Genomic DNA, 10,590 nt, shown 5'->3' with positions numbered 1-10,590 from the left:
CTGCTTCCACCTCCACCACCACCCTAACCTCTACCACTACCTCCACCACCACCACCACTTCCTCCATCACCACCACCACTACCTCCACCAACACCACCACCTCCACCACCTCCACCACCACTACCTCTTCCTCCTCCTCCACCAATACCTCCACTACCTCCACCACCACCACCAATACCTCCACCAACACCCTAACCTCCAACACCACCACCCTAACCTCCACCACTACCTGCTCCACCACCACCACCACCACCACTGATAGTTACGCCCAGTCATTCAACACATCTCGTAAATCTTGCTACATGAAGACAGTCTACTTATTATACAGACTCACTTATTGACTTTAATATTAATATGATAAGATAATACCGTAAACATAACCTCTAATAAAAAATATAATAACAAATATTATCTTTAATACGAGATAAAATAAATATTACCTTCAGCAAAATATAATGAGCAAAATATCGTTCACTAAATAACTATTCCGAAAGATACGCATAATTGAGTGTTAATTAAAACTCAACATCAGGTAGTTTAGTTACCTTGTTATAATAAATTAACTAATGGAGTATCGGCGACCTCAATGTGTTTTTTATACTACCCGGCTCAACCTTCGAGGAATCTTACACGACGGCAGAAACAACATTGCAACACTCACCAGTCAAGCAACTTTTTTTTTCAACGGGATGTGCGAACACGTAGGTCTCTTTTGTTGTTGATTGAGTACTGTCTCACACTACCATGATGGGCAGGTGTACATCATGATAGGCAGGTGTACATCATGATGGGCAGGTGTACATCATGATAGGCAGGTGTACATCATGATAGGCAGGTGTACATCACGGTGTTCAGGTGTACATCATGATGATCAGGTGTACATCATGATAGGCAGGTATACATCATGATGGGCAGGTGTACATCATGATAGGCAGGTATACATCATGATAGGCAGGTGTATATCACGGTGTTCAGGTGTACATCATGATGATCAGGTGTACATCATGATAGGCAGGTATACATCATGATGGGCAGGTGTACATCATGATAGGCAGGTATACATCATGATAGGCAGGTGTACATCACGGTGTTCAGGTGTACATCATGATGATCAGGTGTACATCACAGTGGTCATCAGTAGGAATAAATATATTTCCACTGAGAAATAAATATCAGTAATTAAGAATATGTCTTCTAACTAATCAGATATTATAAAGAAATTGGTCTTGTGTTATGAGCTTAATGATCTTCCCTGGTGAAGCACTTTAATACAACAACAACAACAACAACCACAGTAACAAGAACAACAAGAGGAAAAATGGTGCAATACCTCAGAACAATTAAGAGTTGTTATTAAGTGTATGAGGTGACGTAATGTGCCTATTTGTACACCTTATATACTAATTGGACCAGAGAGAGAGAGAGAGAGAGAGAGAGAGAGAGAGAGAGAGAGAGAGCAATAACAAATTCACATTTCATTGATTCATCAGTAAATTATCGTAAAAAACTATGAACCACAAAAACAATATAATTGTTCTTTTGTTGTGCATCATTGTAAGAAACAAATAAACTACGAACGGTGCTTTACAGTTGTGGGAAAATCACCTCACCTTGCCTCACCTTACCTCACCTCACCTCACCTCACCTCACCCAGTCTTCAAGGAACTAACATAATCATTTTCCCCTTATCTTCTACAGTCAACATCGAGTAACACTAAACGAAAACATTTATCACACAGGAAAATAATTATATAAACAAAACCACGATACGGGATTTCTTATCTATTGAACTATGATTATTATTCTATACTATGATTATTATCTCACAAAAACAAAACCCATTATACAGTAGCTTGATAATCGAAGTATAATTCACACCCTCTTATAGCCTTAACCTTTGTGTTGTAAAGGTCTCGGTGAACTAATTAGATGCGTCGGTAGGTATGAGGAAAAATTAACCTAAGTTCATTAGAGAATACTGGTTCAGGATCTAGACTATTGAAGAGCATAAGTTTTTTTTCCTATCCCCCCTCAAGTGGCTGGCATATTGTAAGGTATTGTGGGGCTGAAAGTCGGGTACAGAAAGGTGGTGAGGAGTAGGAGGAGAAGGGGGCGAAGAGGTGAGTCACTGCGTCGAGTCATGATCCTCAGTCGGTGGTCCTGGGTGTAATTCTGGTCAGCAGGGACGGATCCAGGAATATCAAAAGGGGGGAGGGGTCCAAGAAGTCGTGGGTGGGGGGTTACATGGCGAGTGCAGCGAGCCCACCCAGTTGGGGGGGGAGGTTGAAACCTGACCAATGTGCATTTTGAGGCCATGTGCACTTTATATTAGGATATATTCTGAAGTCAATAGTAAATACTTTTTAATATACAAAATTGCCTGAGTACAATACTGTATTAAAGAAAAAGTATTGGAAATTTCTGGTGAAAGGGGGGGGGGGGGGAAATCCGGACCCCAGAACCCCCCCCCCCTCCCATGGATCCGCCCTTGTGGTGAGTCATGATACTTAGTCAGTGGTCCTGGACAATGGATAGGTTAGGTTAGGTTACTGTACGTTACGTTTGGTTAGTGTAAGTCAGTTGCCGTCAAAGGCAGATGCGTTGTCTTAATGCCACTTAGAGAATAAATAACAAGGTTTAAAAGTCACCTGCCTCAACTTGCCGCCAAATGCCAAGTTCAAGTTAACTAGGTAATACAATCTCTCTACAGCACTGACCAGTAAGGTGTCGATGGCAGAGTTAAGTCACACAATGAAAAAATTTCCTCAAGTGCTAAAATTATTTCTAGTTTGGACAGGAAAGACGAGTATTGATCTGATTAACGCAGAGAAAAATATAAGAATAAAATAGGTTAAGGAAATAATATAATGAATTACCTTATTGACTTTTTTTTTGGAGGGGGGAGGGGAGGACAGACGAATGAACAGACGTGAGGGTGTATACAGACGGACAGACGGACAGACGGACATTTACATTAGGCCTTAAATAGCAAAGTATTAATGTTTGAATGTCAGGCTCAAGGTCACTCAGGCGTAGATAAACACAAACACACACCGATTATGTGATGATTTACGAGAGTTTTGTGAGCATAACAAATATGGCCAGATTCTCAGTTTCCAAAGTTAATATTTTCATCGTAAGGTTAGAATAGAACTCAGGCAGAAAGGCTGAGTCTCGGTGTTGTTTCAATGTTATTTTGTCTTCATGTTTGTGTGTAGGAGTCAGTCAGTCAGTCAGTCAGTCAGTCAGTCAGTTAGTTTGTTAGTTAGTTAGTTAGTTAGTTAGTTAGTTAGTTAGTTAGTTTCCCTCACTCTTACTGTAGACAACTACTAGCTTCAACACCGTGCCCCTGACTAACTTAGCCATGAGGACTAGACCTTCTAGCACTAGCATCTACTATCACTAGGACCAACTAGAACTGTAGCCTACTAGGAAAGGTACTAGCTAGAAATGGGGCCCACAAGTACTGAACCCTCCTAACATTAGGGACTCACAAGGACAAAAGCCCACTAGCACTGGGTCCACACTAACATTAGGGCCTACAAGGACAGGGGCCTACTAGTACTGAGGCCCACTAGTACTAAGGCGTGTCAGAACTAGAGCATAAGTGGTACCAATCGTCTCCCCAGACCCGAGGCTAAAGATTAAGAACAACTAAACAATATCCTTAAAGTTTCGTCCAATTAATAAGTCTTCATAAATGTGAAGATATAAGAAACTGACTTAACTTACTAACACTAAAACCCATAATATATTAGAAAAATTATATCCACAATGGCATCAAAATTACGCTAAGACTCTATAATGTAAACTGTAGGTACTGTATACATTCACTTGTGTATCAGTTAAGGAACGAAATGAACGTATCTGGAACCAAGGTAGAGCTCAGGTGAAGTGGTTAGGTGGGTGACCTTTATATATATACAAACTAAAAAAAACAGGATCTAAAAAGAATCTAAGCGAATCTCTACAAGGTCATCTTTGGTGTGTTGGTGTGTGTATAATGACATGATGTGATGTGTATGGTGACGTGGTGTGAAGTGTATAGTGACTTGGTGTGACGTGTTTTGTGACGTGTGTGATGACGTGGCGTGGAGAGTAATAACTACTTTTTTATTGCCCCCGAGGGGGCTAGTTTATTGGGCACCCCCTTACATCCTGTGCAAGGTCAGGCGCAGAAGCGTTTACAGCGCCCATCTGGGAAGCATGCTAAGTTCATGCTTGCCTTTATGACTCATGCATTAAGGGAGTCGAAGTCTGAAGGGTCATGGGTTTTGTCAGCAAGTTACATAAAGTGACAATATGATCAGTGTGTGGGGGGAAAGTTCCCGGTACATTTTATCTGTCCATGGCAAAGCGTGGCAGGTCCCTAATAATGTCAAGTGCCAGGCCTGTGACTAGGAGGAGGGATATCTGGTCAGGGAGGGAAGAGGTGTTTTTTTGGGGGGGGGGGGCATTCGTGGACCCTGATTTTCCTGCGGGCCTAGCGCTCAGGAATCCACACAGCTGCCCCAGCGCTGCCCAGCATGGTAACAGACCGGCGGAATATGAAATAAGGCCCTTAAAACACCCATATATGGGACAGGGTAGGATGTCTAGTGTCTGTACCAACAGACAATAACTAACCCATGACACAACCCTAACACACTATTAGCTTAGCTAGGCGGTCAGCCCGCCCTCTCTTACCTCCTCCTAAATTTCTTCAATTTCCGAACTATAACTTCCTTCCTCCACCTCTAATCTTCTTTCACCCATCCTTTCTCTACCAAAATAAATAAATAAATAAATAAAACATAAAAAAATAACAGACCCATCACAGTAGACGAGGATAGGAGGGTGGGAGGTCGTAAGAGAGGAGGCGACATCATTAATCTGCTCAAGGCAGTTAAGTTTGAGCATATACCGCAGTTGGGTGGATTTACGACCAGGGAAGGTGTGGACGACAACAGAAGGTAATAAGGTGTGAAGTGTGACGTATATTTTTTTTTATTATTATCTATTGGGCATCCCCCTACATCCTTGTGTAAGGTGAAGCGCAGAAGCGTTTACAGCGCCCAACAAGGAAGCATACTAAGTTCATGTTTGCCTTATGCCTCATGAATTAAGGGCGTATAGTGACGATGTGAGATGTGCACAGGGGCAACACTCAGAGACATGAGGTCGACGAGTATTAAACAATAGAGGGGGTACCAGTCACGCCCTGAAGCTCCCCCGCCCCCAACACCCATATTCAAAAAGGGAGACAGAGCATCAGCGTCAAATTACCGGCCGATCAGTTTGACGTCAGTATTGGGGAAATTTCTTGAATCAATTATAGCAGATAGCATCCGATCGCATTTAGAGAAAAGCAAATTAATCTACGACTCTCAACATGGGTTGACAAAGGGAAAATCTTGTCTAACAAATCTGCTGACATTTTTTAGGAAAGTCTTCGAGGTAGTAGATAATGACGAAAATTGCGATGTTATTTACTTAGACTTTAGCAAAGCATTTGACAGAGTACCGCATCAGAGGCTTCTGAGAAAAATTAAGGCTCATGGTATCGAGGGGAAAGTTTTAAATTGGATAAAATCATGGCTCACCGATAGAACGCAGAGGGTCAGCATAGATGGTGTTAAATCTGAGTGGGGTCGTGTAACCAGTGGGGTTCCCCAGGGGTCAGTACTAGGCCCACTCTTGTTCATAATCTACATAAACGATCTAGATACTGGGATCAGCAGTGACATAGGCAAGTTTGCGGATGACACCAAAATAGGGCGGCATATTAATTCAGGGCAGGATGCAAATGCATTACAGGAGGATCTAAATAAACTGCAGGGGTGGTCTGAAAAATGGCAAATGAAATTCAACATCAGCAAGTGCAGCGTACTTAATATTGGAAGAACAAATACTGTCAATGTATACAGCCTTAACAACACCAACCTAGAGAAGTCGACTTGTGAAAGAGACCTAGGGGTACTTGTAAGCCCGGACCTACGGCCTAGAAAACAGTGTGTTAATGTTCGAAATAAGGCAAACAGAGTATTGGGTTTTATATCTAGAAGTGTAAGTAATAAGAGTGCAGAGGTCTTATTGCAACTATATCTTGCGCTAGTCAGGCCGCACCTCGATTATGCGGTTCACTTCTGGTGCCCTTATTATAGAATGGATATCAATTCACTAGAGTCGGTGCAGCGAAGAATGACGAAAATGATTCCGGGACTTAGAAACCTTCCATATCAGGATATGGTTAAAGAAACTAAACTTGCATTCCCTAGAAAGGCGAAGAGTGCGGGGAGATATGATAGAAGTATTTAAGTGGGTGAAAGGAATCAATAAAGGTAAAGTTCTTATAAAATCCGAGCAGGATAGGACTCGGAACAACGGATTCAAGTTGGATAAGTTTAGGTTCAGGAGGGAGATAGGAAGGAACTGGTTCACAAATAGGGTGGTGGACGAGTGGAACAAGCTTAGCAACTTTGTAGTAAGTGCTGGAACGCTGTAAAGTTTCAAAGGGAGGCTGGATAGATTCATGGATGATAGAGTGGTAGTAACTCTCGGCAGGAGCTGCCATGCACAGGCCAACCGGCCTATTGCAGACTCCTTATTTTCTGATGTTCTTATGTTCTTAACACACAGCCAGTTATTTTAAAAGAGTGTGTGTGTGTGTGTGTGTGTGTGTGTGTGTGTGTGTGTGTGACAACAAAACTCAGACAGGACACGAGTCATTAAAACTATCGTGGTGGATATATGACAAACTTAACCTAACCTACTGTAGGTCTCCGATAATGTTCTGGGAGACCTCAGGCATCAACAGATGAGGAAATTGTTTCTGATGTAATGCAAACATTCATACATTCTCCGCGGAAATCTGTAAGACAGTGTAAATATTTTTTTTTTCTGAGACACCCTGCATATAATGACGTAATATCCGTAAATACATAAGAAACCCTCAAGCATTTTGTGTATTTACGTTAAGTAATTTTTTACAACCAGCCAAGGAATGTGTGGGGATGGAGGAGTGGGGGAACAGGTAGAGATAATGGCGCTCTCACTTTCAGTAGTAGCGTCAAAAATCACATGTTGAGTCACTCGGGGATGAAGTATTGTAATATTGGCCACATCATTAAACATCAACTATTCGTGGTCATACCAGTTTCCAGTGCACGAGGAGAATGACCTGAGAGAAGGTTTGGTCAGTTCTGAAGACTGCTGAGTGGCAACCCTAGTCCACGCTCTTGTCTAGGGACTAGGGTACGGCGGCGGCGGGGCTCTCAAGCGGCGGCGACCACACAATGTGGAAGGGGGGACCTTGGGACCATTCCTCCCCCTCCTCAGACGACAACCACGAGATGGGAACGGACAAATACTCTAATTCAAGTACGCCAGGGAGGAGGGGGGGCGAAGAAGGCCTCACAGCTTAGTCATGCTACCTGCACGGAGGTCCTGATAGGCAGCGAGGTGCAAGGAAGTCCCGTCTGTGTTCCCCGCGGTGAGGCGGATGAAAAAAACTGGCAACGTCATCCAGTTACAGGGAATTAGGTGTTGCATGTGTCTCAGTGGTCCAGTCTGTTGCCATGGAGGGTTTCAGGCCCCCCCCTCCCTCTTCCCATAATATCTTAATCTTGAAATAAACCACGCATAGCTGTATTCATTTCACTGCTTCAAATTCGTCTTGGTATCTCGTTAATTAAAGATTTACCAACGCATTGTATTATTACTCCAGATATGAGATCTCAGGTACCCCGACACCTCAAACGTCACGCTGTTTACCGCGAGGCATTCTGGGGGGAACTGTGGAGATCCTAGACAGTGTACAACAGACTCTGAACATTTATATTCGACCGATCTATAGACAGTGTTGTACTTAAACATAATACCTCAAAAATACACTTCCATGACCATTTATGGTTGATTTATTTTATTAATATCTGCACAAGATAATAATTCTGATATACTGATATACCTGAACTGTCTATATACTGTATGTAGTGTATATCGTATACCTATACTGTAATAATGCAAATGTGCTGTGAATCACTGTGTAACATATGTGCACGAAATTAAACACAAATCTACGGCTCTTTCGCTCCACCCCACCTCGACATCTTTCAAGTCACTGGCAAGAGCTGAGGGTTCCATATTTTGTCACATTAACATTTTATTTTACAATACTCAATGCAATTTATGAGAGATCTTAGTGAATCTTGTATAATGTATACCTTCACTGTCTGCTGTATATACGGGGGTATATATATATATATATATATATATATATATATATATATATATATATATATATATATATATATATATATATATATATATATATATATATACTGTAGTATTTACTTGTTCGCTCAGGTATTTTATTTTTTTTACAAACTAGAGCTTTTTGCCTTATGACCTATACGTTTAAGATATACGAAAAGAAATGAAACGTATGAAGAAATCTAGAACGTTCATCTTTGCCTGAAGAAGCAATATGCAATCACTATCCTCTATACATACGCGACGACTTCGAGGTCACGATGGGTAAAAATTGGTCTCTTTCAAGTTAAGATTTCTATCAGGGTTCAAAGTTGCCATGATAATGTGTGTGTGTGTGTGTGTGTGTGTGTGTGTGTGTGTGTGTGTGTGTGTGATATTAAAAAATGTATCTAGTATCAAGGAGCCTAGTCTCAGAAGCTAGTATAGTCTCAGAAGCTAGTATCAAAGAGCCAAGTACCAGAACCTAGTATCAAGGAGTCTAGTACCAGAACCTAGCATCAAGGAGCCTGGTACCAGAACCCAGTATCAAGGACAAGTACCCTATTACCAAAACCACAATTGTAAGGGCGACACAATACGACAGGCCAGACACAACGTCGCCTCAGCTCCCTTCTCAATCACAAGCTGTTAACATGACTAACTCGGTGATGGTGCTGGTCGAGTGTCACCCCCCCCCCAAAACACACACATACACACGCAATCTCTCCTCTCGGTAAATCTACACTACACATTTAAAAGAAGATTTAATGAGGATAATATTGCTGTTGTAACGTAAACATTCAAGCGACATCTACGAAAATTTATAGGACGATATTTGCTTTCGCTTTGTACTGGATGATATCAAGTGAAACGAATAATTAAATTAGATAAAGTATTATTATTAGACTACAAGGGAGAGGAGAGCAGGTGAAAGTTTTGAGAGCAATAGCCGCAATGGATAATGTCTTAATCCATTAATCCATGACTTAACCCACAAGCTTAGCTAGTACCAATGTGAGGCAGTACCAATGTGAGTCAGTACCAATATGAGTCAGTACCAATATGAGTCAGTACCAATATCAGAGCCAGTAATATAACATCACCACTACCTTATAAAACAGACCTGACTCACAAATATCTAGACCACATGGGGAGATAATTATGAGTAGCTTATATACTTATCTCTTAATTGAGTGAGATATGCGACGTCAGGCTCACGAGAATGACACCCTGAGTTAACATGTGATCCCCACGGTGTATTAAGTGACTGAGCCTTGTATCTGTATCTCTCCTAATCCAATAAAAAAAAATTACCTAACCGAACCGAACCCCACATCCGTTTCAGTGATGGACGCTAAACTGTTCATTTATTTCCCCACTTTTATATCGTACTAAAGAATGCATAACATTATCGAATCATCTTTATCTATTGGGTAATTCTACTAAGGCATTACAAAGACTACGAGACATGACAGTCATATTGGTGTCAACTGTCATGGTAGTAATGCGTGACCAGAGTAGCTCACCCCTCTTCAGTGAGACTTTAAAAAAAAAACCACTTGGGGTTGGGTACTCGTGTCTCAGATGATAATAATTGTCTTATCTAAGTGTGCCGTCATAGCTTATGTGTGTTAAGTTGTGTGAATTTAACCATTATTAATCCTTGGGTTAAGGTGGATTATTTTGTTTTTCTCAATTGATCCGTGTTGAATATTAAACTGTGTCTTTACTCTTAGTTTATCTGCCCCACCTATGAGACACCCTGTACAGTATGGTGCACCACCTATGAGACACCCTGTACAGTATGTCAAAGGTCTAGACGCCTCGCTAAAGTGTGTTCTATTTATACTTGATCCTTGGCCGTTGAGGACCATCATATATACTGGTCCTAGCCCGTGTGTGAGTGAAGAAGATATGTTTAAGTTCAAAAGCTCAGTGGTGGCGTGACACTGTTACACTCTCTCTCTCTCTCTCTTAACTTGCTAATCTTACTCCATAACAGTAAGCCAGTAATATTGTTGGCGTAAAAATAAGAACCTCTATATCATCTTTATTTATCTATTACTGTTTGATCCGCCCTCTTATTTAACCTGTTGAGTACCTCCTTTCTTTATCCCTGTGTATGTGAGAGCATTCAACTTCCAGGCGAGTTATCGCTAAAAACTCAACTTTCATTCTCATTTTCTTTTTCTTCGTCTCTCTTACTTCATTCTCATATCTCAAATGGTGAAAATACTTTACACATATCTCCTCACACTCCTCACTCATACCCAATACATACCGAAATTGGTCAGCACCGCAATTAATCCCTTAAATAATGGTAATGAACAGGAGAACAAGGACCTATATTCCATTTGGCGG

Source organism: Homarus americanus, unplaced genomic scaffold (assembly GCF_018991925.1).
Source record: "Homarus americanus isolate GMGI-L3 unplaced genomic scaffold, GMGI_Hamer_2.0 scaffold4896, whole genome shotgun sequence".
NCBI classification, from domain to species: domain Eukaryota; kingdom Metazoa; phylum Arthropoda; class Malacostraca; order Decapoda; family Nephropidae; genus Homarus; species Homarus americanus.
The sequence above is the reverse complement of the archived record's forward strand: the minus strand, read 5'-3'. Positions refer to the sequence as shown.